This window comes from Equus caballus, unplaced genomic scaffold (assembly GCF_041296265.1).
Source record: "Equus caballus isolate H_3958 breed thoroughbred unplaced genomic scaffold, TB-T2T haplotype2-0000437, whole genome shotgun sequence".
Lineage (NCBI taxonomy): Eukaryota > Metazoa > Chordata > Mammalia > Perissodactyla > Equidae > Equus > Equus caballus.
The window spans coordinates 1,329,285-1,353,572 of NW_027222394.1; the positions used below are offsets into that span (position 1 = coordinate 1,329,285).

General features: G+C 41.4%; 1 pseudogene; it reads right to left on the bottom strand.

Annotated features, from left to right (window-relative positions):
- The window catches only part of LOC138922978 (heparan sulfate glucosamine 3-O-sulfotransferase 4-like), a 92,441-nt pseudogene extending 69,011 nt beyond the window's left edge, over positions 1 to 23,430 (bottom strand).
- Between the last annotated feature and the right edge of the window lie 858 nt (positions 23,431 to 24,288).

Below are 24,288 nucleotides of genomic sequence, written 5' to 3' on the forward strand. Positions count from 1 at the left end.
TCATTTCACAAACCAAGAAATTGAGGATCAGAGACATGAGGTCATTAAAGTCATCCAGTTACTTAGTTGCTTACTTCGACTAGGGTGGTTTCAGAAAGGATGCAGAAAAGTACAAGTATTTGAGAGCTAGTTAGGGACTGTATTAATCAACACTGTAATAATCAGCTCTGTGTCCTTGGGTGCTGCGACAGCTGGGGGTCCACTGCTGCAGCTGACAAATAAAGTGTGAGGAAGAAACAAAAACTGAGGGAGTCCATCGCCACTAGACCTGCCTTATAAGAAATGTCAAAAAGAGCTCTCCTGTCTGAAATGAAAAGGCAAAGGATACAAAGCTTTAAACAAGTTGATAAATAGATAAAATCAGAAAACTGCAACTCTGTATCAGAACATGTTAGTAAACAATTATGATGCAAAGGTTAAAGGGAAAGAAAGCATTAAAAATAACATTAACCATTCCAATTTGGTAACAAATTCACAATACAGAAAGAAAGAATTTTGACAACAAAAATAGCAAGGGAAGAAGAAAAGGACAGAACTTGCCTAGTCAAATGAAGCAAAAATGCTATCAGCAGAAAAAGAACTATCTCATCTGTGAGACCTTTTATACAAACCTCATGGTAACCACAAAACAAAAATTAAGGCAGAGTCACGAAACATAAAAAAAGAGGAAACTGAAAAACACATCACCAAAAACCGTCAAGCTGAAATTGTAGTGAGAAACACAAGGAAAAAGAAACAAAGGAAATATAGAGCAACCATAAAACAAAAGATAAAATGGCAACAGTAAGTCCCTATATATCCATAATCATCCTAAATGTAAATGGATTGAATGCACCAATGAAAAGACAGAGAGGCTGGACAGGTTAAGAAAAAGACCCAAAAATGTGCTGCCTCCAGGAGACCCATCTCAGCTCTAAAGAAAAACATAGGCTCAGAGTGAAGGGGTGGAAGATGATACTCCGACCAAATGACAACCAAAAGAAAGTGAGTGTAGCCATAATTCTATCAGACGAAATAGACTGCAAGCCAAAAAAGACAAGAGACAAAGATGGGCATTATATAATGATAAAGGGGATAATCCATCAAGAAGACATAACATTTATTAATATATATGCACCTAACGTAGAAGCACCAAAGTCTATAAAACAACTATTAACAGATCTAAAGGGAGAAACTGACAGCAACACCATAAGAGTAGGGAACTTTAATACCCCACTTACATCAATGGATAGGTCTTCTAGAGAGAAAAATCAACAAAGAAACGTTGATCTTCAATGAAACACTAGACCAGATGAATTGAACAGATACCTATATAATATTCAATCCAAAAGCAGCAGGATATACATTTTCTCTCAAGTACACATGAAACATTCTCAAAGATCCACTGTTTGTTGGGAAACAAAACAACTCCCAATAAACTTAAGAAGACTGAAAAGATATCAAGCACCTTTTCCAACCACAATGGTATGAAACTAGAAATCAACCACAAGGAGAAAGCTGGAAAAGTCACAAATATGTGGAGCCTAAACAACGTGCTATTCATTAACTATTGGAACAACAACAAAATTAAAGGAGAAATGGAAAAATATCTGGAGGCAAATGAAAAGGAAAATACAGTGTACCAAAATCTATTGGATACAGCAAAAGCAGTACTAAGAGGGAAGTTCCTAGCAACACAGGCCTACCTTGTGAGACAGGAAAAATCTCAAAGAAACAATCTAACAATACATCCAAAAGAATCAGAAAAGAAGAAAAATGAAGAGCCCAAAGTCAGGAGAACAAAGGAACTACTAGAAATCAGAGCTGAAATAAATGACATGGAGAGTAAAAAGAAAATAGAAAAGATCAGCGAAACTAAGAGCTAGTTCTTTGAAAATATAAACAAAATTGACAAACCTTTAGGTAGAATAAGACAAAAAGAGAGAAGCCTCAAATAAATAAAATCAGAGAAGAAATCACAAGCAATATAACAGAAATACAAAGGATTACAACAGTATTCTTTATCAATGTTATAAACTACATTAACAAAATGAAGAATAAAAATCACATGATCATCTCAACAGACGCAGAGAAAGAATTTGACAAGATTCACCACATATTTATGATAATAACTCTCAATAAAATAATTATAGAAGGAAAGTACCTCAACATAATAAAGGCCATATATGACAAACCAACAGCTAACATTATACTCAATGGTGTAAACTGATAGCTATCCCTCTAAGAGCAGGAACAAGACAAGGATGCCCACGCTCACCCTTCTTAGTCCTAGCCAGAGCAATCAAGTAAGAAAAATAAATAAAACATATTCAAACTGGAAAGGAAGAAGTAAAACTGTCACTACTTGTGGATGATGAGATTTTACATATAGAAAACGCTAAAGAATCCATCAAAAAACTAAAAACAAACGAGCAGAAATAAAAAATCAAGAATACAATCCTATTTACAATCACAAAAAGAATTAAGTGGGTAGGAATAAATTTAACCAATGAGGTGAAAGACCTATACACTGAAGACTATAAGACATTGTTGAAAGAAATTAAAGAAGACATAAAGAAATAGAAGGATATTCTGTGCTCATGGATTAGAAGAATCAACATAGTGAAAAAGTCCATATTACTTAAAGCAATCTGCAGATTCAATGTAATCCCTATCAAAACCCCAATGACATTTTTCACAGAAATAGAAAGAAGAATTCTAAAATTTACTGGAAACAACAAAAGTCCCCAAAGAGCCACAGCACTCCAGAGAAAAAAGAACAAAGGTGGAGGCATCACATTCCCTAATTTCAAAGTATACTACAAAGCTGTATTAATCAAAACAGCACGATACTGGCAGAAAAGCAGACACAGATCAATGGAACAGAATTGATAGCCAAGAAATAAACCCATACATTTAGGAACAGCCAATTTTCAACAAAGGAGCTAAGAACATACAATGGAGAAGGGAAAGTCTCTTCAATAAACACTGTTGGGAAAACGGACAGCCGCACACAAAAGAATGAAAGTAGACCATTATCTTACACCATGCACAAAAATTAACTCAAAATGGATTAAAGACTTGAATGTAATACCTGAAACCGTAAAACTCCAAAGAAGAAAACATAGGCAGTAAGCTCTTTGCTATCATTCTTAGCAGTGTCTTTTTGAATATGTCTCCTCAGGAAAGGGAAACAAAAGAAAAAATAAGCTAATGGGACTACATCAAACTAAAAAGCGTCTGTATGGCTAAGGAAACATCAATACAATGAAAAGACAACCTAGCAATTGGAAGAAGATATCTGCGAATCATTTATCCAATAAGGGGTTGCTATCCAAAATATATAAAGAACTCAACAACAAAAGAACAAACTTAGTCAAGAAACGGGCAGAGGATTTGAACAGACATTTTCCCAAAGATATACAGATGGCCAACAGGCACATGAAAAGATGTTCAACATCACTAATTATTAGATAAATACAAATCAAAACCACAATGAGATATCACCTCATGCCCATCAGAATGGCTATTACTAAAAAGACAAGAAATAAGAAGTGTTGGAGAGGGGCCAGTGCCATGGCTGAGTGGTTAAGTTCGTGTGCGCTACTCACTTCAGCAGCCCAGGGTCTTGCCGGTTTGGATCCTGGGCCTGGACACGGCACCACTCATCAAGCCATGCTGAGGTGGCATCCCACACAGCACAGCCAGGATATACAACTAGAATATACAACTATGTACTGGGAGGGTTTTGGGAGAACAAGAAGGAAAAAAAGATAGACAACAGATGTTAGCTCAGGTGCCAATCTTTACAAAGAAAACAGAAGTGTTGGAGAGGATGTGGAGAAAAGGGAGCCCTCATACACTGCTGGTGGGAATGTAAATTGGTGCAGCCACTGTGGAAAATAGTACAGAGATTCCTCAAAAACTTAAAAATAGAATGACCAGGCATGACATCAGCATCACGGCGGAGTGAGCTCTTCCCTTAGACTCTCCTCCCTAAGAAAGAATGAAAAGGACATTCATAAACCAACAGAGGACAGGCACACAACACAAAAGACATCTGAGAGACCCATGCAGCCAAATGCCTGAAGGTGGAGGTGCTGGACCCCCCAGGAGGAAGGAGGAGGAAGTAAGGGGATCTGCTCTCCCTCCCCAGCAATGACCTAGGGCACAGGACCATGCACAGCTCTGAGAAAAGAGGGGCCTGGGGGGAGACTCTGTAGGAATGCCTTCGCTCTCCAAGTTCCCTCACATCCCATAGGAAAGCTCCACAGAGGAGGCTAAGCTATTGTGGGGTTGTCTTCATGAAGCCAGCACGCCAGGAGGACAGACAGCGAGGGCAAACAGAGAACACCCACGGGATGGCACATGCAAAAGAAGTGCCCCTCCCCCTGCTGGGCTCACAAGCTCAGCCAGGGCAAGGGACCCCGTCTAGAGTGCCCGTGCGTACATTAGCAAAGCAGCAGCTACAAGCAGGCAATCGCAGATGGGTCCTGTCAGCATAGATTCCAAAGGACAAGCACAGACACCAGGGATCACAGCAGGCTCAGAATACACAGCTCCTGAACCTCCTCCAGTGGTGGCAGGCGGAATCTGCAACCAGATACTATCTATGTGAAGGCACAAACCAACCCCATCAAATAGTATGAAGAAATATATTAATAGTCCAGACCAGAAGGAAAATGAAAAGCACCTAGAAATCAATCCTGAAGGCACACAAGTTTACAATGTAAACGACAGAGAATTCAAAATAGCTAACATTAAAAAACTCAACGAGTTACAAGAAAATTCAGATAGTTCAATTAAATCAGGAATAAAATTAATAAACAGAGGGAATACTTCACAAAAGAGATTGACCCTACAAAGAGAAACCAATCAGAAATGTTGGAGATGAAAAACACAATGAGATAAAGAAAAATCTGGATACCCTGAATTACAGAGCTGACGTTATGGAAGACGGAATTAGCAATCTGGAGGACCGAAATATAGAAAGGCTTCAGATGGAGGAGGAGAGAGAATTAAGACTAAAAAGAACCGAAGAAATTCTCTGAGAAATATCTGATTCAATTAGGAAATGCAACATAAAAACTACGGGTATTATAGAGGGAGAAGGGAGGGAGAAAGGAGCAGAAAGTCTGTTCAAACCTGGAAAAGGAGCTGGAATTACAAGTAAAAGACGCTAACAGAACTTCTGATTACATCAATGTAAAAAGACCTACTCCAAGGCATAGAGTAGTAAAACTGGCAAAAGTCAGTGACAAAGAAGAAATATTTTTAAAGGCAGCAAGGCAGAAGAAAATAACTTACAAAGACCATATCAAACTTTCAGGAGATTTCTCAGCAGAATCTTTACAGGCTACGAGAAGGTAGAATGAGATATTCAAAATTCTGAAAGACAAAAACCTTCAGCTGAGAATACTCTATCCAGGGAAAAATATCCTACAGATATGGTGGAGAAATACAAACTTTCCCACATAAACAAAAGCTGAGGTAGTTCATCACCACAAGACACCCCAAACAGGAAATGCTCAAGAAGACCTTCATACCTGAAAAAGAACAAAAAGAGTTCACAAAGCCTTGAGCAAGGAGATAAATAGGCAGCCAAAGTCAGAAAATTGCAGCTCTCTACCAGAAGAGGTTAGCAAAAACTTAATTATGACATGAAAGATAAAGGGAAGGAAAACATCAAAAATAACTATAATCTTGTGATTTTAACCACAAAATCACAACACAAAACAGAATGTGTTATGACCAACAAATCAGAGGAAGAGGAAAGGGATGGAACTGGCTTAGACCAAGGAAATAAGAGGCTATCAGAAAATGGTATATCTCATCTACGAGATTTTTTATACAAACCTGATGGTAACCACTAAACAAATAATCAGAACAGAGACACAAATGATACAGAAAAAAAGAAAACTGAGGGGCTGTCCCAGTGGCATAATGGTTAAGTTCACATGCTCTGCTTCAGCCACCCAGGGTTTGCAGCTTCAGGTCCCAGGCACAGACCTATGCATCTCTCATCAAGCCCTGCTGTGCTGGCATCCCACATACAAAAAACAGAGGAAGATTGCCACAGATGTTAGCTCAGCAACAATCTTCCTCAAGCTAAAAAAGAGGAAGATTGCTTACAGGTGTTAGCTCAGGGCCAGTCTTCCTCACACACAAAAAAGAGAAAACTGAGAAAACCATCATAGAGAACTACCAAACTGAACTGGCAGTCCAAAATACACAAGACAAGAAACAAGGGAAATACAGAGCTGCAAAACAAGTGATAAAATGGCAGCGTTAAGCCCTTATATATAAATAATCACTCTAAATGTAAATGGATTGAATTATCCAATCAAAAGACAGAGTGGTGGGATGGATTGAAAAACAAGACTCATCAATATGCTGCCTCCAGGAAACACTCTTAGCTCTAAAGACAAACACAGGCTCAGAGTGAAGGGACGGAAGATGATACTCTAAGCTAATGGCAAACAAAAGAATCAGTTATTGCAATACTTATATCAGACACAGTAGACCTCAAGATAAAAAAGGCAATGAGAGACAAAGAGGGGCAGTATATAATGGTAAAAGGGACACTCCAACAAGAAGACATAACACTTATAAATATACGTGTACCCAACAAAGGAGTACCAAAGTACATAAAGCAACTATTAACAGACCTAAAAAGAGATATTAACAACAACATAATAATAGCAGGGGGCCCCAACAGTCTACTTACATCGATGGATAGATCATCCAGACAGAAAGTTAACAAGGAAATAGTGGAATTAAATGGAAAACTAGACGAGATGGACTATATAATAGATATATATGGAACATTCTGTCCAAAAATAGCAGAATACACATTCTTCTCAAGTGCACATGGAGCATTCTAAGGACAGACCATATGTTTCGAAACAAGATAGGCCTCAATAAATTTAAGAAGATTGAAATCACATCAAGCATCTTTTCTGACCAAAATGCTATGAGACTAGAAATCAGCTACAGGAAAAAAGCTGGGAAAGTGACAAATATGTGGACACTAAACAACATGCTACTGAACAACCAATGGATCACTGAAGAAATTAAAAGAGAAATCAAAAAATATCTGGAGACAAATGAAAATGAAAATACACCATACCAACTCATATGGGATGCAGAAAAAGTTGTCCTATGAGGGAAATTCATAGCAATACAGGCCCAGCTTAAAAAAACAAGAAAGATCTAAAATAAGCAATCTTAAAATACAGTTAGAAAATGGAGAACCAACAAAGCCCAAAGTCAGCCGAAGGAGGGAAATAATAAAAATCAGAGCAGAAATAAATGAAATTGAAACCAAAAAAGAAAAAAGAACAGTAGAAAAGATCAGTGAAACAAAGCGCTGGTTCTTTGAGAAGATATGCAAAATTGACAAACCCTTAGCCTGACTCTCTAAGAAAAAAAGAGAGAAGGCTCAAATAAATAAAATTAGAAATGAAAGAGGAGAAATTACAACAGATACCACAGAAATATAAAGGATTATAAGAGAATACTATGAAAAACTATATAGCAACAAACTGGACAATCCAGAAGAAACAGATAAATTCTAAGACTCATACAACTTCCCAAAACTGAATCAAGAAGAAACAGAGAATCTGAATAGCCCAATCACAAGTAAAGAGATTGAAACAGGTAGCTTAGTGGGAAACTACTTACCCTGACAAGGTTACCCACTCAAAGCTAACAGCCAACATCACAATTAATAGTAAAACACGCTATATTTTTCCTCAAGACTGACTTGATTTCTACTATTTCAACTTCTCCTTTTCCTTTAATGCATGGATCCTGCTAAACCTTATAAATCCATTACAATATAAAGTGGGGAATGAATAAAGAGCTCACCTGAGGGATGTTCACTCTCTGTGGCTCCTGGGCGAGTACAGAGGACTGTGGTTCAGCTGAGGGGACAGAAAGAAGACAGGGGTCCTGAGATTTAGCTGTCTTACAGCTCTTAGATTCACCTCCTCAAATCTCAGCACCCCAGTTGGGGATCATCCTCCCCATAGGCACAGGGCCCTCTGGGCCTTGAAAAGGCACAAGAAGGATCATGGACAGGCAGCAACACCTGTCTTTGTGTGATTCTGAAATGACCATGGAGCTGAAATCTGCAGTTTTTTACTGAGTGAACATAAACTTTACTCGATTGATTTAACAATAACGCATGCGTCCTTCTGGATAACAGAAAGAAATAAAAACAACCGATCAGTTGAATTAAAGTACGCCAAACGACAAGACACTATTCCTTCATTAAAGTTAACTTAGCAGAAAAATGCTCAGTATGCATCATGTATCTATTTTTCTCAGTAATATTATTCAACCCCTGGTATACACAATCCACGGAAAGCCTAGTAAAAGAGATGGGAGGATTTAAGGCAGGAATTTGTAATTGTTCATTTCAGCTGGGAAGTATTTCTCAAAAGGCCCTTTCGATAGATGCTTTTGGTAACTTACCTGTGAGAGAGTGAACTGTCACAAACTGCGTTTCCCTGGACAAGTCACTGAAATTTTCAGGCCCAATGTCTTTAAATCTTTCAAAAGAGTTACAAGTAGGTGACCTTGGAAAACTCTTCACAGATCATCATTCTTGGATCCTGTGACATCAGGATAACGTCACTAATGTCACATGTGGTGGTGGACATGTGTGACAGCAGCGCATCTGTAAATAGCGGGGGCCATTTAAGGGGACCGGAGACAGAACTTCCTCCCTCTGCCTGGTTGTCCCTTACCCCCAGACCTTGCCCTCACGGCTCTCCAACAAAGCAGCCTTTCCTGAGCAGCCTGCCCCTGGGCCACCCCAGCTCACCTGTACTTCCCAGGGACGGCCCAAATGCCCCACTGTCACACAGTGTGGTGGCTCCTGAAGGTGGCATCATCAAGTCTGGTTCATTCTGGGCAGGAGGATCAAGACCTGCTTCTGATCTTGCAAATCTAGCATCTGCTCCTTTCTGGGCTCTTGTCTCTGCTCTGAAGCTCTGGAGAGAGGTCTAAGGTCAGAGGGGCGCTCTCTTCCAGGTAAGACTCCCTCACAGAGGCCCCCTGCTTCCTGCCTCACAAGGGCTGGTTTGTTTCAAGGCAACTGGGACATGGATCTGAGAAATAAATTCATCTTAGGGGCAAAAAGGCTGACTCTTAGAATTCATTATAACGTCAGACTTCAAGGACAGAAAGCCTGACAATGCAGAGGGGGCCAGGCACCTCTGTCTGACCCAAGGGACCTGAAGAGACACTAGAAATCCCAGGATACATGTGACACATGGTGGGATTCCATCCACATCCTTTCCTTTACATCCCTGGGGACGCAGGGACAGGCCATGTTCCTAAGTGCTGTGAAGGCTGTAATGCCAGTCTTGGGCAGGTGTGACATCAGACAAAGCCTGAGACTGAAGCCAAGCACACCTGCCCTCGAATCCAAATTCCCTGGCTGGGAGCTCCTGACTCGAGCACATCGGGCCACCGACCCGAGCCTCGGTTTCTGGTGAAGTGGTTGTCAGGGTACATTAAACTATCCAGTAAAAAAACAAAGCGTCCTCTAACTATAACAGCAGTTGTCACTTACTTAAGGCTTCCTACCTGGCACTTGTCTAAAATAGTGATCTATGTTTCCAAACGTCGCCGTGAAACAATCATTATTAATATTTATAGATGAGAACCCTGACTCTCGCCCAGGTTCCTTCTGTCGCCCCTGCTAACAGGTGACAGAGCTGGCACTGACCGGGCCTGTAGTGCTCCAGAGCTCGGGCTCCACCGCAGACCCACGGTCACCGTCCGCCTGATAAACGCACTCCTCCCTCCCGCACCCACCGCCGCCGACATGGGCTTCTCTCCGGTCGGGCTGCAGGCGGGCTGGTCACACGATCCTCGGGCATCCCGGACCGCCCCGAACACCTGCGCCCCCCGGCAGCCCGAGGGCCGGGGTCTCCCCCATCGGCCTTACCCGCTCTGACGGCCCGCCCGGGTTTATACACCGCCGCGGGGGGCGACGAGGTCCCAGACACTTCCTGCTCCCATCCCCAAGCACAGGCACACCCTTCCCAGCTAGTCCCTCGCCCTCGGTGCGCACCCTGCATTTTCCGAGCACACCCCAAAGTTCCCCAACGGTTCTCTGGAGTCCTGAGAAGACAAACGAGGAGGCTACGGCTGCACATGCGCAGAAGGAGCGTGGCGTCCCGTTCCCGGAGTCCAGGCGGTGAACCTCACCTATTTAAAACTACATTTCCCATAGGCCTCCGCGTCTACATTTCAAGTCACTTTTGGCCTTTCCGCGAAAGCGGGAGGACGGTGTTCTTAAATCTCTCCTGCCCAGGGTCCTCCGAGCCCGAAGAGGTTAAGGGTTAAGCCTGAACTCTGCTGTCAAATGCAAAGGGTAGTCCGCTATTGGCTCCCGATTAAAATAGCATTTTTTTCATAAGTCATTTGGAGGTAATTGGGGAAATTTGAATACGGATTGGATATGGAAAATATTAAAATATTACTTAGATGGTGTGAAAAAAATTTGGAGTTAGGTAGGAAAATTGACTTTGTAAAAAGAAAAAGACATGCCGACTGAAGTAGTTAAATTATATAGCTGTAAAATTATAATTTTACAATTTTTCAACCTGGGACCTCCACCCTGTTCCTTTACAGCCGCCGGACCCACCAACCCCTGAGCCCCATCCTGGCGCGCCTGGGGCCCAGTGTGCAGATTCTACTGAGGGTCTGCACAGGTGCTCCAGGGGTGGATGTTTATAGGAAATCTGTTGGGTCTTATACATTAACATTGATTCTTGCTGAATTCTCTTATTGTTTCATAAATTTTTATGTTAAATATCTTGGATTTCCATGCACATAACGACAAGTTTGCTTGCTTTTTGCTGACGTTTATAATTCTTTGTCATTCTTTACCAAATTACAGATAAAAGCACAAGAATGCTGGTTAAACTATATTAAATCAATCATAATAGACTTTAACATAAAGATCACGAAGGAGAGAAAGTGGTCACACATATGTCGTTTAACAAACATTTATTGAAAACTGACTGTACAATCGACATCATTCTAGGTGCTAGGATAGCAACATCAAATAAAAGAGAGTAAATTCCCTACCCCCATGGAGTTTATGATCAGGCTTGTTGTGGGGCCTATTAGTCAGGGTCCCCTGAAGAAACAGGTGTCAGTTGTCAAGAAACCATGGGACACTTGAGGAGAGTCTAATAAATAGGGCTCTAAAAATGTGGGTAGGGTTAGTGAAGCATCCTGTAACTAGTGTTGGTAGAGAGTTATTATCACCCCCAGGGCTGTAGTGAGAGTAGGTAACATTATCAGAACTTAGCACAAAAGGCCACCCTTATGAGAGCTGTGGTCTTAGGAAGAGAAACATTGTGAATGCCCATTACATGGCTCAGCACGGAGAGCCAAAGGAATAAATACCCAACACCTCACTTGTTCTCTTCCCTCTGATATCCTATCCTCCGTTAAGCATTTATAAACCCCATTCAATACCTATTCTTAGAATTCCATCCGCATGTGTCTCTTCTAGACCTTTTGGTCACCAATTTTCCAGTCTTATTCTTGTTTAGCCCCCTACTAGCTGTCAACTCACTGAGCTACTGGACATAAATCAGTATAAATCGAAACTCAAGTACATGTCAGTTCTTCACAAAGTGAACTAAATATACCTCCTTAAACTCTACCCACTGGGAAGATTTTTTTTTCACCACACATTTCAGAACCACCCCTAAGTGAGACTGTAATCGTAGCAGCCATAATTTCCAATGATGCCACCATACACTGTAAACCCAGTTTGAAGGAGAGTTGATGGGTATGTGGCCACAGGTCTCCCTTGGGGACTTTTGGGGAATGTTTATTTGTATATTCTTGTGACCAAGTTATGAGGAATTTTGTCAAAGGGACCCAGCCTTCCCTTTAGTCAAAGCCTCCTGTCTATAAAGTAGGATATATCAAGGATTTAGAAGGAGAATCTAAATCCCTGTTGTGGTGATTTGTGTTCGTTTTCTGCCCACAAGATCCAGAATTTCACATGTATATAGATATATATCTCAAGAAGCATCTTAGTAGAATACCCATCTATTTCATTTCAATGAACTTCATGATCAAAGAGCCACCACCACTGATCCCTTCATATCACCACAAAAGATGGCTGCACATGAGAAACACTCTAAGAGTTTCAAAAAACATTTGTCAGTATCCCATTAGAGAAAATACATATTTCATTGCTTTGAAATGCAACATGGGCTGCTCCTGAGTCCACAGGGAGTATACTCATATTGATTAATTTGAGCCTATCCAAACATAATTCATCCTTCCTAATCTAATATGGTAAGGATCCATCCCCTTATGTGCTACCTAGTTTCTGCTTTATTGGGCAAGATCTTGAGTTCCTTTTGTGTTTTTGGTTTTTTAATTTCTGGATTTCTTGCAATTTTACTCTGAACATAGCTGGTTTTTTATTCCTATTATGGGCCTGGAGCCAGTAAGGAAGTTCGGACAGGGCCTGAGGATAGTGTGTATCTCCTTCAGGGGTAACTTATACTAGGATCACCCCTTAGGATTTGGAGAGAGAGAGAGAAGTGAGACAGACACTGTCAGAATTCAGTTACTCTTCACTTCTTTTTCTAAGCTCCTCAAAGCAGTGACTTTTAGTATACCTTAAAGGCCTTAAAATTGCAGAGTGTGTGGCAGGTACAACAAACTTGAACTGTCTAATAAGCCTCAAAGCTGTGCAGAGGCAAGTGTACACCTGCCAGGCAAAGTGCACAGAGTTTAGAACATCTGTTCTGACCAAGTAGTAGTATATGTTTGACCATATCCTTCTCCTCTGATAATAACTTTGGGCTTCCTAGATGCTCGGTAAATCCATGTAAGTGAAGGAATACAATTTCTTCACCTTAATCTTGACCTCACACTGATCCATCCTCGCAGTAATTGGGGGAGGTGTACTTACCTGGCATTCACCCTCATATGGCTAGTGATCATTTTATAAAATATTGAGGAACATAATGTCCCTCTTGAAGATATTCTTGTATTCAAACCTTATCTGAGTGAGTAATTGAGGCAATCTATTGAGAGCCCCAGTATATTGGATCACTTTTCAAACTGTTCAGACACCTCCATCTGGGAACTGTTTCTCTCTACACCTGTCAATATTAGATTAGTTTTATCTTTTTAGGGTTTCATGCAAAAGGAATCATACAGTGTATTTTTGTGTGGCTTTTTTTACACTCAGGATAATGATTTTGAGATTCATCCTATAGTTGAATACCAGCAATGAAGGAACAGCCTCACACAGGGAGAAACAACTGCTTATGAAATCAAGGGAGACTCATTGTGCCCAATGAGTTCAGCTATATGTGAATCCAAATACATGTAAGCATTCCAATTTCCAGGTTCCTAGACTTTCCCAGTAAATGTCCCAAATCTCATGTAATACACCTCCTCAAATTGTGGATCTAATAGTTATTGTAATTGTTTGAAGAAATAATGTCCAAAACTTCCCAAAGTTGATGAAACAATGTTAATTTACACATCCAAGAAGCTTACTGAACTCCAAGTAGGATAAATACAAAGATATAGTTTTACCTAGACACATCATAGTCAAACTGTTGTAAGCCACACACAAAGAGAAAATCTTAAGAAAGAGAAAAACAACTGAACATGTACAGGAGAGCATCAACATAAATAATATCTAACTGCTCATCAGAGAAAATAGACCCTAGAAGGCAGTGAAATGGCATATTCAAAATACTGAAAGAAAAAATGGTAACGAAGAATTTTTTTATCCAGCAAGACTATCCACTAATTATAAAGGTGAAATAAGGACATTCTTAAATTTAAAAGGACTGGAAGAATTTCTTGATATCAGAACTGAATTGTGAGAAATACTAAAGGAAATTCTTTGGGCTGGAAGAAAATGACATCAGACAGTACCTCGAATCAGCTGGAAGAAATTAAGAGAGCCAGAAGTAATAAATTTCTGGGTTTTAAAAAAAAGAATCTATAAATATATTTTCTCATTTCTTCTGTTAAATTCTTTAAAAGACATGAGATTGTACAAAGAAATAACTGTAACATTCTAGTATTGGTTTTGTAACATATATAGATATAATATATATAAAAACAAGAGCACAAGAGGGGAAAGTAACAGAGTTACATTGGAGGAAACATTCTATATTTCATAGGAATTAAGTTAATATTCGTTTGAAATAGACCATAGTCAGTTAAAATGCATATTGGAATCCCTACCACAGACACTAGGAAAATAGCTCAAAAACAGTAAAAAATATTCAATAGAGGAATTAAAATGATATACTGAAAGATTTATTTAGCACAAAAGAAGTTAATAAAGGAAGGACAGAGAACAAAAAAGCCTGAAGACAAAGAAAACAAATAGCAAAATGGCAAATGTAACTCTGATCCTATCAATAACTGCACTAAATGTGAATGGTCTAAAAAAAACAATTAGAAGACAGAGATTGGGAAAATGAATAATAAAGCAAGATCCAACTATACGTGATCTACAAAAGACACATCTTAGATTCAAAGACAAACAGAAGTTGAAACTAGAAGGATGGAAAAGACACATCACACAAATAGTTACCAAAAGATTGCTGGAGGGTTGTGTTAATACTGGACAATGTAGATTTTAAAACAAGAAATATTATTAGAAGCAAAGAGGGACATATCCAAATGACAAAATGTCATTAAATCAGAAAGATATAAAAATTATCAATGCTTACAAATGTAACAACAGAGCTTCAAGATACGTGAAGTAAAATTTGACGGAAACGAAAGGAGAAAGAGACAATTCAACAATACTTGGAAATTTCAACTGCCTCCTGTCCATAATGGATTAAAAAGAGGAAAGACAATCAGCAAGGTTATACAAGACTTGAAGAGCACTATCAACCAAATTAAATTAAGTGACGTGTATAGATCACTGCACTCAATGACTACAAAACACACATTCTTTTCAATACCACATGGAACATGCTCCAGGATAGACCGTGTACTCAGCCATAAAATAAATTCAACAGATTTAGCAAGAATGAAATTATATAAAATATGTTCTCCAACCACAATGGAATGTGAGCTATCAAGAATGGAATATATCTGGGATATCCACAAACATTTGGAACTTAAATGACACCCATCTGAATAACATATGAGTCAAAGAATAAATTGGGAACAAAATTTGAAAGTACTTTGAAGTGAATGAAAATTTAAAAAATAGAATATCAAAGTCTATGGGATGTGCCTAAAGCAGTACTTAGAGAGAAATTTAGAGTATTAAACACCTATAGTGGAAGAGAGGAAAGTCTCAAATCAATAATTTAAGTTCCTACCCTAAGAAAGGAAAGAAAGGAAAATAAACCAAACTGAAAACAAGCAAAAGAAAGGAAATACAAAAGATTAGAACACGTCTGTGAAGTACAAAACACAAACATCAATAAAACCAGAAATTGGCTGTTTACCACATAAAGTTGACAATCCCTTAGCTAGCATCCCCAAGGAAGAGAGAAGATAGAATTTACCAAAATCAGAAATTAGAAAGGGACACCCACAGAGAAATTAAAGGATTATAAGAGAATATTATGAACAACTTTATGCCACAAATTAGACAATTTATAAGATATTGGCAAATTCTTAGATCCAAATTTCCAAAACTGACTCAAAGAGAAATAGAAAATCTCCATAGATCTGTAACAAACAAGAAAGTTAAATTACTAATTAAAACCCTTTCAGGGAAGAAAAGCCCAGATTCAGATGACTCAACTGGTGAATTCCATTGACTATTAATGGAGAAAATAATCCCAATCTCCCACCATCTATTTCAGAAAATATTAGAAGGAGAGAGCTGGTCTCACATCATTCTATTAGGCCAGAGTCACCTTAATTTCAATGGCAAGTGAAGACATCACATGCAAAGACAAGACCACTATTCCTCATGAATATAAATGAAAAATCCTTAATGATGTGTTAGTGAGTGATGTCACCAAGATGGGGGAGTAGGAGATGTTAGCCTCTGTCCTCCCAGAAAGATCAACAATTAGACTGCTACCTACCCATGATCAAAAAGAGTTCTGGGAGAGCTCTAAAGCCCTCTTAAGAAACTTTAGCAACATAGCGGAACAAAAAATGTGAGAATAACCACACATAAAGAGAAAGAAGAACAGCTTCATTTTGCCTGCATCACCCCGTCCTTTAAGCTGGCATTACTCAGTGCTAAGAGGGAACTCCTCAGCTAGAAAGAGCTCTCCTTTCAGGGAAAGAGAGAGCAGAGTGAACGACCGGCATCCCAGCCTTTCAGGGCACACAGGAAGTACCCACTTTGGTTTCCCCCCACCCAGAGACTGGCAAAGCAGAAAGATATAGAGATGGCTAGGGACAGGGAAGAAGAGCAGGGTTTACCAATATCGGGCACACAGCAGTAAAGACCACAGCTGTGTGACCTGTTCTATAGATAACCCCAACGTGGAAGGGCAAGGGGAACAGTGCACTAAGAGAGATACACAGCTCTGTGGGAGCAGGGGAGGAGCAGTCTCTGAACACGTTCCAGGAAAGGGGTCACCTTCCATGCCAAGATGAACTTTGCATGAATAAAGATTTAAGTGAGGACAGACTGAGAAGAGTGAAGAGGGGAATGGGGTGTGGACCAAATTTCATCCACCTGCAATTTTACCTACTCAAATTTTATCTACCACGGCAAGAAGTTAGTGTCTAATATTTTAAAATTACTTTTAAATACAAGTATTCGTACTAGTTATATAAATGGAGGTAAACACAAGAACAGCTAGGATAGAAATGGCTCAAGTGGTTTCCATGGGGAATGGAACTGGGGGGATAGAAAGGACTGGGGTTGTGAGGTTGGGGAGGGCCTGTCACGGTCCTTTATAAAGCCTTCAGTACTATTTGATTTTAAAGGCACAAGTATGGATTCCTTAGATAAATATTAATTTTTAAGTGAGCTTTAAAGAATGAGTAAGGTTTCTACAAGGAGAAACTTGTAGTTTCTCAGTTTACTTTTCCTGCCACTCTAGTGCCTACGACCACAGGGCGTGGGAAAGCCCTGGCCCCGGCTTCAGAGTGGCTGTGGCTTCACGGGAACATGGATGATCTGTCCCTGTGGTACCACAGCATCACGTCTGCCTGCGATCCTGCTCTAAACCAGCAGCCTCTGATACTGCCAGAATCCCAGCATCATCCCCGCTGGCAGTTCTTCACGCCAGGCCCCACCCCCTGGACCAGACTCCTGAAATGCTGAAATGGACCTGAATCCCTACTTTCTCCATCCCTAGTTCAGCCTCTTCTTTTTATACGTGGCCCACGTCAGCCTCTGGACAGCATCCACGATGCACTGATGGTCTCCCACCAGAACTCATTTGTACATTTCTGCCTGTTCCTCCTTCACCCGCTCTCTTCCTGCAGAATGGCTTGGCTGCTCCTTGGAGCTCATGCAGGATCGATGTATCACTTAGAGCAGCTCTAAGGAAACATCTGGTGAGGGGGAAACAGGACTCACTCCAGGCAATTACCAGACGTAGGAGGTACTGCCGATTTCCACAACCAAATAATGCACTGCACCAAGCTCCAAGGCAGGAAAGGGCAGAGATCCTAGAGCCAGGCTGCTGAGGTTGGAATCCCTATAATACCACTTACCAGCTGTGTGATTTGGGGCTCTTGATTGAACCTCTCTCTGTCTCAATTTTCTAATCTGTAAAATGGGGCTACTAATGGATCATGGAGGATCCAAGCCGAAGATACTGAAATTGGTTAAGAGGTTCTTGCATTAATCCAGACAAAAGACAATAAGGGTCTGAACTGAGGCAGTGACAGGGAGGATGAAGCTGAGGAGACCGAATTAGAAAGTTATTTCGGAGGCTGAATGGCACAATTTGGTACCAAGTGACCATGGGGGATCAGGCACGAGAAGAAGGGGACAGGTAGGAGGAGAGAGAAACCATTTAAGTGTAGCTTCTAATTTTTTTATGAGGGTAGCTGAGTAAATGTGGATGCTATTAACATTGACAGTTCACAAAAGAGACTCATATTTGCTGTGTGTGTGGCAGGGAGGGGCATATTCCAGAGAGTTCTGTTGTAATGATGACGTATCTCCTTTCATTTTCATCACCACACTGTGGTTCCGATCCTCAGATGATGAAAGTGTGTCTGCAGCCTGACATTTGTTACCTCACTTAATCCTCACACGAGCCCCATGAGGTAAACGTGCTGCTACTATCTCTGTGACGTAACAGGGTACTTGAGTCTCAGAGAGGTAAAGCAACCTGCCCAAGATCACACAGCACCTTGGCTGGGATTTAAATCCAAGAGGATTGGACTCCTTGAGCTATCAGCCTTCCAGTATTGCACAGTGCCTCTCAAATACACTCTTCCAGAGAGGCGTCCTAGATATTTTCATCTGTGCAGTCCTCCTGCATGAAATAGTTCAGATTCTTCTACCTAATTTTCATTTGAAACTCTCCTTGTATACTCTAGAATTTGTCCCAGCTGGTGAAAAGGTGTCTTACCATATTATATACTTGTCACAGCTGCTCTATAAACCTGCATGTGTGCACTGTGTTGGTACGGTGTGGTTCTGTGTCTAATTACAGTGTTGAAAGCTACTACATGCACAGATAGATATGTATATAGAGATTAGGAACACAGAGCGGTTCCCCTTTCACATAAAAGTGCATGTGCTGTAGAGGAAGAATAGCATATTTTTAACTCTTGAGCACTATTTGCTTAGCTGATAGCTAAGTGAAATGAGGGGGTGTTAGAAAGCTGTGAATAATGTTCAATATGAATATTATAGGTTACCTGGGGAAAAGGGGTTTTACAGTATAAAATGATACTGCCAAAATCCAGCAAAAGGCTTAAAAGTCCAAACCACTCTAAACATTGATTTGACTCAATCGTGCCATTTAGAACATTCCATTTCCCCAGAAAGAAGTCATTCCTGAGAAAAACTGTGCAAATGGAATGTAAGAAGGAGAGAGAAGAAAAAGTAAGATTGCAGATCCACAATGAACAGCGTCCACTTTCACCTTTTGGGAAATTTATTTCTACCCCTCAAAAAAAGAGAGCCGCAAATAATGGTTTTCCCGATGAAACCACCCCAGCTGGATCATGCTAAAAAGCTTTCAGGAGGGAAGCAGTAAGTAAATTCAACTGTTCAGATGCATTTGGAAGTCATCCTAAAGCAGCAGCCCCAGTAATCGCTGCGCCATCAACAACTAAAAGGATCCAGACTATTAGATGTGGACAACAGAGAAATAATGGATGCTAAAGAGGTCGGACACAGAAATGATGGCATTCACCCACTACATAGCTTCAAAGCGGATGACGGGAAAATGGAGGCTCCATTTTCTAACTACTGAACTATTAAAACACACACACACACACACACACACACACACACAGACTGATAAATGCCAGTATCAGTTTTATCACGTAGGTGGTTAAACAGTCACTTTCTTCTTCAATATTTTGAAATATACAAGGACTTTGGTCTTCTACTAATTTCAGAGTTGAAGAGGCAGGACGGCTTCCTTCTCTGCCAACGTGCAGACTGGGAAGATGTGATGCTGGGGCACCCAAGGTTCCAGAACCTTGGAGGCAGGATGCTGGAACATAAGGCAGGCAGGGACGCACAAAATGTCTATCCATGAGCTTAAAGAATTGTTGGATAAGAACCAGTTCTGCTTCTCCAGCCAAGCTTTCGCTACTTGCCAAGAACATTATGCTTTGGTAGCCCAGTGATTCTTGCAGTAAGGACCCACGAAGTCTGCTTACATCAGAATCAGCTGCATCCCTTGTTGAAATGCAGATGCCCAGGCCCCAACCTACTGAAGCAGAATCTGTTGAGGTGGGGCAAAGATTCTCATGCCACTGTCCTTGAGACTTAGCAAGGTAATTAATGTGACCAGATGTCCTGGTTTGACTGGGACAATCCGAAATTCCAAGATCTTCGAAGTATTATGATATAGACTAGGGGTCCACAAACTACAGCCCATGGACCAAATTTGGCTGCCGTTTGTTTTTGTAAATGGGTTTCAATTGGAACACAGTCATGTTCGTTCATTTTTGTCTTTGGCTGTTTTGACCCTACAACAGCAAAGGTGGATAGTTGCCACAGAGACTGTATGGCAGGCAAAGTCTAAAATATTTACTATCTGGCACTTTACAAAAAAAGCTGGTTCACTCCCAATGTAGACCAAAGGTTTTCAACCATTTCTGCACATCAAAATCATGTAGGGATTTTTATAACACCACTTCCCCAGACCTAGTCCCAGAGTTTCTGAATCAATTGGCCTGGGGTAGGACTGGATATAGCTATCATTTAAAAGCCTGTTCAGGTGATTCTAATGCGTGGCCAGGAAGAGGCCAATTGCTCTAAGGGAGACTGCACATACTTTGGAACCAGGCTGAAAAGACTCTGCTCCATAATCCCTCCCTTCATAATCCGGCTGAGTGTCCTTGGGCAGCCCGTGTAACTTGCATGAGTCTCAACTGCTTTATCTGTAAAACAGAGCTACCAATAGTCACTTTGTTGGGCGAGGTATTAGGAAGATGAGAGACTATATACGCACACCTCCCGAGACAGGGCTTAGCATCCTGTGAGACTAAATAAATGGTACTGGCAGTGATGAGGAGGATGATAATGATGATAACCATGATAAAGGGTAATGCCTATGGCTTCAATAATGCAATTGGATATACATTCATTAAGCACTGTCTGTGTGCTCTGGAAGGGGAAACCTTGATAAATAAGATGTGATGACCACCTGAAGGAGCTCACAGTCAAGTAAAACAAACAGGCACGTAAGATAGCGACAGCAAGAGAAAAGAAAAACGGGCCAAGAAGATGGAAAAACGAGTCACAAGAGAAACTAAATTCTAATAAATATAGACAAACATGTAAACTTCAGCAATAATCAGGGAAATGAAAAACAAAACTCGAAGGAGACATTTTCTCCCAGCAAATAGGCAAATATTAAAAATATCCCACCTTCACAGAAGCATAATTTTTACAGGCTTTTTAAAGGGTGAATTGACAGGTTAAAATCTGCACACTTTTCAAATCCTCTATTTCCCTTCTAGGTATGTAGTCTGGAGAAACACATATGCTCTAACAGACCTGTGTAGGAACTTTCACTGTGGCATGGCTGCAGCAATGTGAACCATCTAAATACCCATAAGATGGGGAATGGCCAACTAAATCTTCATGCCTTCATTCTATCTAATTCAATGCTAAATTATTTTTTAAAGTGATTTAAATGCATACAGGTACAAAACAGACAATCACACAAAGTACTCTGTGTCAAAGATGCAAATCATAGAAAATGCCAGAACATAGGTATAATAAAGCACACACATGCACACTCAAAACAAAACTTTACTTTTTTATCCATGTATGTGTATGTAAATTCCCAGACAAGATTCCTTCTGGAAAGGAAAGGTAGATTTTGAGAGTAGCCTAGAGGAGATCTTTCACTTACTATATTGTTTGAATATTTAATAAAGTGAATGTATTGATGTACTGCTTATGTACATCTTTTAAAAGAAAAAAACCACCAGACAATACTTGAATGTAGTGAGTATTATTAGAGAAGTATGTGTAAAGTATGATGGGGGAACCAAAAACAATGCTGCTGGGGTGGGATGGAGAGGAGGAGGTGCCGCAGAGATAGGGTAATGCTGAGCAAGGCCTTGAAGGAGAAGATGATGGTGGCATCCCAGAAAGAGAGGGGACCATATGCAGGGGCTCAGGGGCATGGCATGTATGCTTTCATTCATTCATCCCATTATTCACTCAACAAACATTTGTGGAGTGTCACCTCTGAGCTCAGGAGTGTTTCAGGTGCTGGAGAGACAGCAGGGAACAGACAGACAAAAGTCCCTGCCCGCACGTTGCTTCTCTTCTAGTCTGTCTACATAGATAATACGCAAGAAACAATCAAGACGCATAGTGTGACGGGGAGTGCTGTGTGGAGAATAATGCAGGGAAAGGAGGTGGGAGATGCTGCGGTGGGAACGGGGTCCCCTACTTTAGTTGGGGTCACCAGAGAAGATTGTGCTAGGAAGTAGCATAAACAGAGAGCTGAAGGAGCTGAAAGAGCTAGCCATGGGGACAACCAAGGGAAGAATGTTCCAGCCACAAGGACAGCAGGTGCAGAGGACCCCATGCAGGGCTGAGCTTGACGTGTCCCAGCGACCACCAGAAGGACAGCCTGGCTGGAGTGGGTCAGCAAGAGGACAGAGAGATGGTGGATGGAGGCTGGGAGGTGTCGTGCAAAGCTTTGTGAAATGTGGAAAGGATTTTGACTTTTCCTCTGGGCGGGGTAGGTGGGGTGGGGAGCGGTCACCGTGGGCTTTTAAAATGGGAAGTGGCTTGATTCATTATATGTTTCAAAGATACCTCTGGATGCTTGACTGAGAAGACTCCAGGGGGCTAACGCGGAGGCAGGGAGACAGTTGGGAGCCTCCGGCATTTGCAGGGTCTGCTCAGGGCCTGGGCAGCTGAGTCACGGGGCGCTGGGTCACTACATACAGGGGTGGGAACACGGAATCTCAAACAGCACGTGGACATCACTGGCCTCTTCCTCGGGTAGCAGCATCCTGATGCTCTTTGACCGACCTGCCTATACCCTTGCAGGACCCAGAGGAAGCGTACAAATGAAGGGCCATATACCACATGCCCAGGGATTTGAAAGTGATAAAGCAATCTATTAAAGTGTCATTTAAAATATGTACTATCCTCCTATCTTCATAATGACCTGGAAGGCCAAGTTCAAATTTGGAATCCTCTGGCTTCTCAGATTTTCTTGCCAGAATATAGCAGCATGGGGAGAGCTGGCTCCTGGCTTATGGCTCCCGGATCCCTACCCTCAGCCTGTTCCCCACTTCTCTTCCTACTCCCAGCTCTGCCCATCACTGTAGTGGCTTTTTGTACGTGTGTGAGTACATCATAACCTGCACAGTGAAAATGGGTGGACAGCAGTCTTTACATCCCCTCTGGCTTTCATGTGCCATGTGCCCTCGGGAGGACAGATCCAGGGAAGAGCCAACTTGGGCAGGGAAGTCCAGGGTCTCTGTGACCAAGAGAATGGTCCAGAAGAGAGGGTGCAGGTTGAGGTGGGCAAGTGCCCTTGGCCTGTGGCCTCCTTATCCCCTGGGAAGACGTGATGGGAGAAGGACTAGAGTGGAGACTTCTAGGGCGGATGACTCAGTGCAGGGATGTTTTCTGCATGGGCTTAAGAATGGCGCTGCCCTCCGCAATCAAGCCGGCTGAGCTTAGGTCACTGCTCCTTACCCAAGGGACGTGGGACACCTTGGTTGGGATTTCCTCTAAGAAGCCACACAATGGTGGTGGGAGGTGGTTCTTAGGAATTTAAATCATGAATGGAGGGGCTGAGGGAAATGTCTTGGAGCTGGTTTGTACCAGCCACAGCGTCTTGAAGACAGTGTCGCTTAAGTCCTATTCTCTGGATTATTGGAGGTCTGCTGGTTCCAGTCCTTTCTTAGGCTTCTTTGATCAGCTATGCCTTCCATTCCATGAGCTTTCTAAGGCTTGCACCATTCAGAGATAGTTACTGTGCCTGTAACCAAGAAACCCTACAAGATGCAGGCTGTGTTACAAAGAATTCCATGTGCCACATTAGAGCGGCTGAACTTTAGTCTGCAGAAAATTGGAGGCTTTTAAACAGAGAGCTGGCTTTTTTTTTTTTTTAATGTCTCTAGAGAGACACAGAAGATGGGCTGAAAGGGAAGAAACTCATCTGGCCTTCCTTGCTCCTCCAGCACTTCAAACGGTGGATTAAACAGAGGCACCTATTATGAAATATAAGTTCAACTTCAAGAAAGAAAGAAGAAATCTTCAGGGTAGGTAGGTGAGAGAGACACCAGGAGACTGGCGATGAGTAATTGAGCTCATTTTCAGGCAAGAACAAAGATTCAAGGCTGACTCCCAGGAATTAGAGATCGGGTAGTACAACATCATATCCCAGTTCAATTCTAGAAGACATTATAGAACAGATGGTTTCTGAGCAGGGAGAAGCCAACGGAGGTTCAGTATGACCAAGTCATGCCAGACTCCTGTCAGCCCCAGCCTGCTCCTGTATAGCTCCATGAACTGGAAGTCTTCAGCAGTCAGATGCATATTAGGTGCCTTGGCCTCACCACTAGTGTGGTCTTACTAACGCTGCCCTAAACTTGATATACGTGCCCTGATTCCACTCAGTCAGCTTTTCCCTAAGCCTCTAAGGTCTCTTAGTCTCTTGCTGAAAC